This window comes from Cephus cinctus, unplaced genomic scaffold, assembly GCF_000341935.2.
Source record: "Cephus cinctus unplaced genomic scaffold, Ccin1 Ccin1_scaffold0189, whole genome shotgun sequence".
In the NCBI taxonomy this organism is placed as follows: Eukaryota; Metazoa; Arthropoda; class Insecta; order Hymenoptera; family Cephidae; genus Cephus; species Cephus cinctus.
This window is the reverse complement of record NW_014332911.1, coordinates 223977-230721: the sequence shown is the minus strand read 5'-3', so window position 1 is coordinate 230721 and position 6745 is coordinate 223977. Positions and strand designations below refer to the sequence as shown.

The 6745-nt window shown below is 47.5% G+C and overlaps 1 protein-coding gene across 9 annotated transcripts in view; it reads left to right on the top strand.

Annotated features, from left to right (window-relative positions):
- Window positions 1-2189: 2189 nt before the first annotated feature.
- The window catches only part of LOC107264682 (trichohyalin), a 37338-nt gene continuing 32782 nt past the window's right edge, over window positions 2190-6745 (top strand). For 7 of the 9 annotated variants that reach the window (XM_025081897.1, XM_015733208.2, XM_015733207.2 and 4 more), the window contains exon 1: window positions 5886-6079. The gene's annotated coding sequence lies outside the window, so the exon portion shown is untranslated. Of the gene's footprint in view, window positions 2210-2245; window positions 2267-5885; window positions 6080-6745 lie in introns of those variants that run through there. The other 2 variants (XM_025081895.1, XM_025081894.1) reach the window with 2 other exon arrangements.

Genomic DNA, 6745 nt, shown 5'->3' with positions numbered 1-6745 from the left:
GGGGGGGGGGGGGTATTCGATCCACGCTATAACCGCCTGTCCATTGACAAAGATAAACTTGAACACAGAAGCACGGAGGATTTCTTTCTTTTTCGTGCACACACAAATTTATAAAATTTATAACAAGTCAGTAAGACTTTCGGATTCATTAACCGTGTCGCATAAGAGCAAATACTCTTTCGGTCGGCACTAGAACCCGCAGTAGAACCCGCACTCGCACTGTGTGTAGCAGCACTGTCCTCGATTCTGCTAAAATGCACTCTGAACTGGTCTGCCGACAGGTGTGTGCTGATTCGCAATAACTGAGTGGTTATGCACAGAAGCCAAGGATACCCTCCTGGACTCGGAAAGTGGAATATATATCGAAAATGTCGATAGTGCACGCTGAGAGGATTGTAGTGTCGCCGCGTTGTGTACTCCTGGCTCCCGACTCCAGGAACGAACGGTAACACGGACACGACGTAACGTCAGGTTCCCCTACTGAAAGTCTAGTTTCTCTCCCACCGTGGAACAGCGAGTTCAGAACGAGGGTACCTCACCGTCACTAGCACTGCGCTCCCACCAGCTCCCACGTAGGTACTAGCAGCTACGAGCCTCTCTCGAGTTTCCTTGTTCCCCTGCATCATCGCTGAGTACCCACGACACACGAGAGCAGCAGCACCAGTAGGCATTAACATCTGAAAACGCCGCGACTGTCTTCTCTCCTCTTATTGAAAGGGAAGAACGACAGTTTACTGCAGGGGCTGCAGGGCATTCGCTCGAGTCGGGACGAGTCAGAATACCGCAACGGGACAATCGTTCTCATTCAGTCTCTACGCTTTTTCCTCTTTCATCGTTTTCCTTCCTTGGTACGGTGAATTTGAAAATTCCTTGGATACGCACGATAAATTAGATTTAGGCTACTTCTTACACCTTTAAATTCCAATGATTTCGATACTCATTGCACTTTTGCCCTGTAAACCCTGACTCTTCAACGAACTTGGCACTCGACTCTTCACAACTCTACGTTCCACTCCTAGTTTTCTGACTGTCGCCTCCGTTGCGTGCGGACATCCTGGCTCCGTTGTTTGGTTGCCGGCGCCCCTCTCCGACTGCTAGCAGCCCATTGGCGTGGGTAGACGCCTGAAACGCAAAACCGGACGTTTTCAAGCTCTGTTATGCGATCCCTTTGCGACCACTTGGCCCTACATCCCTACATCCAGGCCCGTGCCGTGTGCACGATCTCTCCCTTCAGTCCAGACAGATGGCCACGCACGAAAATCGTCAATCTTCTGTATCTCTTTCTCCTCTCGAGAAGAAGCTTCATTTCGGCTTAATTTCATATCGCACAATTCATTTTGGCACTCTTGACTTTTTTTATTAGCATTCATCTGCCTATCGGTGTTTTATGTGCCACGGGCAGGAGTTGGAACATCGGTCGTATCTCGTATCACTGTCAACTCGAAAGTTCCTAATCGCAACCATAACCCCGACACGTTTAAGCTAATTGTGCAATTAAGATAATAAAACGGTAAGACCTCGTGTCAGAGACGATGTGGATTTGCATGGCTTGAAAGCTTCAATGCTTTTACACGTAACTACAGGACTTTTGCAGACACGTACCTTTCCATGGTTTCGCGCGTTACGTTCCTATCTTCCAACTCACTCGAAAAAAAGTCCATCAATTAATTGTGAACTATAAGCGTGTCCTTTTAGGAGGATTTTCCAGTAATCATAACTACTTTAACGGTTAATATTCATCATTCTGACGACTCCTATTACTTTTACGGGCGATACTTTCGGTTAATGTATGTTTGGGACTTGTTGGTAACGGAGAGTCGATTTACCCCTTACCGATCGAACTCACGTACCATTCTACGTTGTCAGTCAGCAGTTGCGTCGTCGGTAAAATACCTAGTCTACTTACCTTCAGTCAACGACGTTATACCCGGTGCAGTCGAAAATTTTATACGTATTCCGCTGATTGGCGAAGGTGGTTCTAGCTTGCAGTGCGCGATGCCTCTCACAGAGCTCATGTAATCCATTGTTATGTATGCCAACTTGTAATTCGTACTGTTACGTGTGTGCCTTCACTTAAAGTTTACTTACTTTTGTTTGTGATTGTGTCTGGAGTGAGTGATGGGAGAGAGGAGAGGCCTTGAAGGATACTGCGAAAGCAAGTGGAATCGTACCCGGAGCTAGGTACGCTGTGGAATATGATAAATTCTAGGTGTGTTGTCAATGTGATCTCAACTGGTGAATAATGTATTTCTTTGAACGACTAGAGGTATGTAGGCCCAAAACATTATTTCTCATACCGTTATGCTTTTATTCGCTCGAATGAAAAGAGGAAAATCAGTATATATCGGTTGGCATTAACCCCTGTCATTTATCTCCCTCTACGAATTGTCTTGAATAGCGATATTTCTGTAAGAAGAAGCAAAAGGAAATAAAAATAGAAAATGATCGAAGCGAGCTGGCTAGCGGCAACCATTTGAAAATGACAAAGATCACACGGAAGATCACGTCCAGCGTATAAATGCCCGATTTGAAATCCTTTTGACACTCTAATACCTCATTCGGCTCTCCGCGTACGACGCGGGTGTGAAGGGGTGATAGATAACAGAGGGCTTATGGCGGTGGTTAAGTGCAATTCCAGACTTAGGACACGTAAAAGTAATCCGAGCGTTGGGAGTCGGACGCGCGGTTTTACTGCCTCATGAACCTTTTTAGATATAAACTTGGTGACCGCAGCCCTGTCGACTATTTTTGCGGGATCTCACCCTATCCCTCATTCATTCGGTTTTAATGTACAATTTAATGGAAAATCAAATTTTATGGGAAATTAGAGCGAAATAATAGCGACACTAAAATACAGCCGGAATTTGAACAGTATCACCGGTAAGAGAGTAGAGAGTATAGAGGGATTAGAGGAAAAAGGGAGTAAGGTTGAGGGTAGAATAAAGTGAAGAAGATTTCGCGAAATTAATGGCAAGAGGAATAAGCCAGAGAAAATACGTTTGCGATGCAGGACTAACACGAGGGACTGGTGGATTGTGTTTGGAATCGAGTCGCCCCTCCGTGGACTCCGGTTCGGAGTTTCTGGGAAATGTTACTACAGTGAGTATCATCCTAGAGAACAGAATGTCGATGGATGGAAAAAAAAGAAAAGTCTCTCTCGCAAGACGCGAGCTTCCAGGACGCACAGAAACACCGAAGGGAAGATTTCACGAGACTTCTAAGGCAGGGCTGCTGCATGCATTAAAGATGATCATGATTCTACGGATACTTGACCAACTTCGAATGGACCACCTAAGGCCTGTTCCGAGATGCGCTGGGGAATTGCAGCCTCAGCGCGTTGTTGACCTTTAGCCCAAAACGTCCCTCACCCTTGTCGCCTTTTCCGTTGTTTCATATCATAAAAGTCGCGACAACAAGAAAAAGATATGTCAAGAAGATGTGGAAGGAGCTAAAAGTAGATAGATTCTCTCGGGCGGTTGCGGTCGACCTTATCCGCTTGTCTCTGGTATTTGGCGAGGCTGCGGAGGCGCTGCTCCTTACAATAACAATAGACGAACACGCGCGTAGGTCGAGACCACAGTACGCACAGCGTCTACCTACTTGCACTGTGAAGCTCACGCATCATGCACAACGCACGTGGAACTCTGAGTAGTTGCAATCGCAAGTAATTGCGCGAGAAGAGGGAGAAGAGGGAGAAAGGGCGACACTGGCGCAGCTCAGCAGGCCGAACTGCAGGGCAGGCAGGAACGCGGATGGCAGCCCAGCTGCGTGCAGAATGCAGAGAACACTGGAGGACGCCTGGCGCGCCTTGCGTAATTCGCAGGGCCGATCCCGTTCTTATTCGCGCGAGGCAGCGAACGGACGGCATCCAGTCTACGTAACCTGCTATAGGTTACGCAGTCGACTGCAGCGCTATCGATCGATGAATGCACTTGACATGGCACGCGGACGTCGCGTGCTCTCGCCTATAAGGATCAAATTAATAAATAAAAGATACACACTGTGTCCTCTGAAAAGGAAAGGATGTGACCTTGACTCCATGTGCCTCGGCAACCTCCGAATTCCCACTGATCTCTCTTTATCCGTTCACGTGTAGAATGGCTGGGACCGAGACGGAAGGAGGCTGAGAGGAATCCTACTTCTCCTGCACCGGGTGTGCTCGATCATGCATTATTCAGGGTAACATATTAATAAGGCGTAGGTTCCAAACTAATTTCAAATCGTATGCTAATCCATTCTCGTGCTTCCTTCACCGCGGGTGTCATGCATATATGCATCGCGCGCATGTTGCTCCAGGATCCGAGGAAGTAGAATTCGTCCCCGTCTGTCTAAGTCGATCTGTCTAAGGACGGAGGAGGAAGCCTCTCTCGGAAGAAATCTTCATAAAGTTCCGGCTGTCTTGACTCTTTTAATTTCCCTTTTGGGTATCGTGACCCGTCAGGATAGAAGGAGGACGGTGCAACTCCACGTGCCTTGGATCGGGGGCATCCTCTCGAAGAAATGATCCTCGCAAATGAGAAGAAGGGCCATGGATGCCGAACAGAATCCTTCGCTCCACCCCAGAAAGACTCTCCCTGGCCTTCTCTGTATCTCCGATCTTGGAAGTAGATTGCCTGCCATCTGGCCACCCTCGCATCTGACCCCTGCAGTGCCCCAGTCAGCCTCTTGGACAGCATGAGTGAAAGAGGGCCTTGTCGTCTAGTCATCCTATATTCAGTCATCAATCTAAATCAGCAGCACTTTTGAGAGACGAAAGATCCTAGTGTACAGGTCGTTACCAACCTACTGTATAGTTGGCTAGTTACTACTAGGAAAGTGGATGGGTTGGTGTCACTGATTCCTCCGTTCGAAGGAGAACTTTCCGATTGCGAGCACCGACATCCCACCCGGGGAGAAAAACAGGGTGCATTCACACTTTTGCGCTCCCCGCTAAAGTCCTTTGGAAGCTGAACAGCCTGTTCGCGATAGGTTAGGGGTTATGAATTATTTCGCTCGGAGATCCTATTGATTGGCTTTGAGCGAGCGATCCCAGCCGACGGCAACTATTAATCTGCCATAACAGCTCAGCGGTATCGACTTGAGCGTTACGTTAGCTGGCTGCCGATTGCGTGTCCTACATCGCGGCCAGAAAAAAATCGACGAGGAAAAAGAAAAATATAGAACAGAGAGAGGGAGAGAGACTGCGGAGGGAAACAGGGACACAGAGCTGAAAAATAAATAAGGCGTGAAATATTGTATCGATACTGGTTCCGTGCACCGACGGCCGAAGGGATGGGAATGAAGTGGGAACCTAGGAGAATTCATCAGCCAACCTGTCAGCAGCGTACAGGATGAAGTTGCCAACACACCCGGAAAGATGTAATGTCCGATATCAAAGGAAATACGGGGTTTCTATCCGATTACTGTTCTCCCGTTCTTTTGTATATACATATGTGTATACCGCTATTCTTATTATTATATAGAGGAGCATCCTCTTTTTCATATTCTTCCAATTGAAGCTTAAAGCAGCGGCGACCCACTTTGGATACTCTGGATGCGGAAGCCCACTACATCGCTTACACTCTGTGCTCTTATCCTGAAACAAATAAATCATTAAATTTCTATCTGTGCGCGATTTCTTTTTCCATTGGAGCAACTCTTATCGGTTCATATAATATTTTTTAAAACTGAACTTCTCTACGTCTTCGTTCGGCAGCTCTCGAAAAGCTCAAGGAAACGTTCGAGTCCCTATGGGAAATTGGTGAACGTACAGCTGGCGGCTGCGCCGATTGGCTGTTGCCGGGTATTCAGCCAGCCAACCTGCCCGCGGGCGTTGTGGGTGGGGAAGGGGGGAGGCCAGGCACGCAGCAAGCAGCGACTTTCGTGCTGAACGCCAGTCGCTTTCCGCGCGTCCCTTCGAACGGGTTCATTTTACCAGTGCTTCTTTCCCGTACTCGAACTCGCATTTTCCTTCTATTATCGAAATCGCAAGTGCACGAGTATCGGCAGTGGCGGATCAGGTGCAAGCTTATCTTGCATTTCGCATTGACGTATTCCATTGCTTGTGAGTGTGTGTGAAGAATTTTGGAAACACCAAGAGGTAATTGATAGTACTAGTGCTTTTTAATTTCTATACTTTTAATTTTCTCTATTAGTATGCAGTTGCTGCTTTGAAATCCCGAGACGATAGAGTTAGTAAATTGAGGTGATAGTGTCGTAAGGAAATTAAAATCGGAAATTACTCCCCAATGCATCTGAAACACGTCGGAATGTAGAAACGCAGGTTTAAATATTACTTAGGAAATGTAGAGTTTCTGACACTTCGTCACGAAGGGAACACGTAGCGTCGGCGACAAGTCGAAGATCGATCGACTTCGCGTCAGAAGTAAATGCAAAACTCGAAGCCGAAAGGACAACGTTAAATTTATTTCTGCAGAAGGGCGCATCCAGGAGCGATGCCGGAAGTAATAAAATGATCGTAAAAAGGGAAGGAAGGAAAATAGGGGAAACTGGATGGTAATTGAATTGTCAAGCGAAACTGCCCCCCCCCAGCCCATCTCTCCTCCGCCGCTACCATCACCGCGATCTCTTTGCATTATTATCTCATCCCGCGTGCACAATTGCACACTCGTCCAGGACAGCGTAGATTTTCGGAAGAAGAAGCTGGCGGACGCCTGCGATGCAGGTGTGTTTACAAGGACACGACCGAGTGACGTAGTAGAGATGCTCCTGTTCAGGCTGGACCGAACAGCGGAAGAGCAGTGAC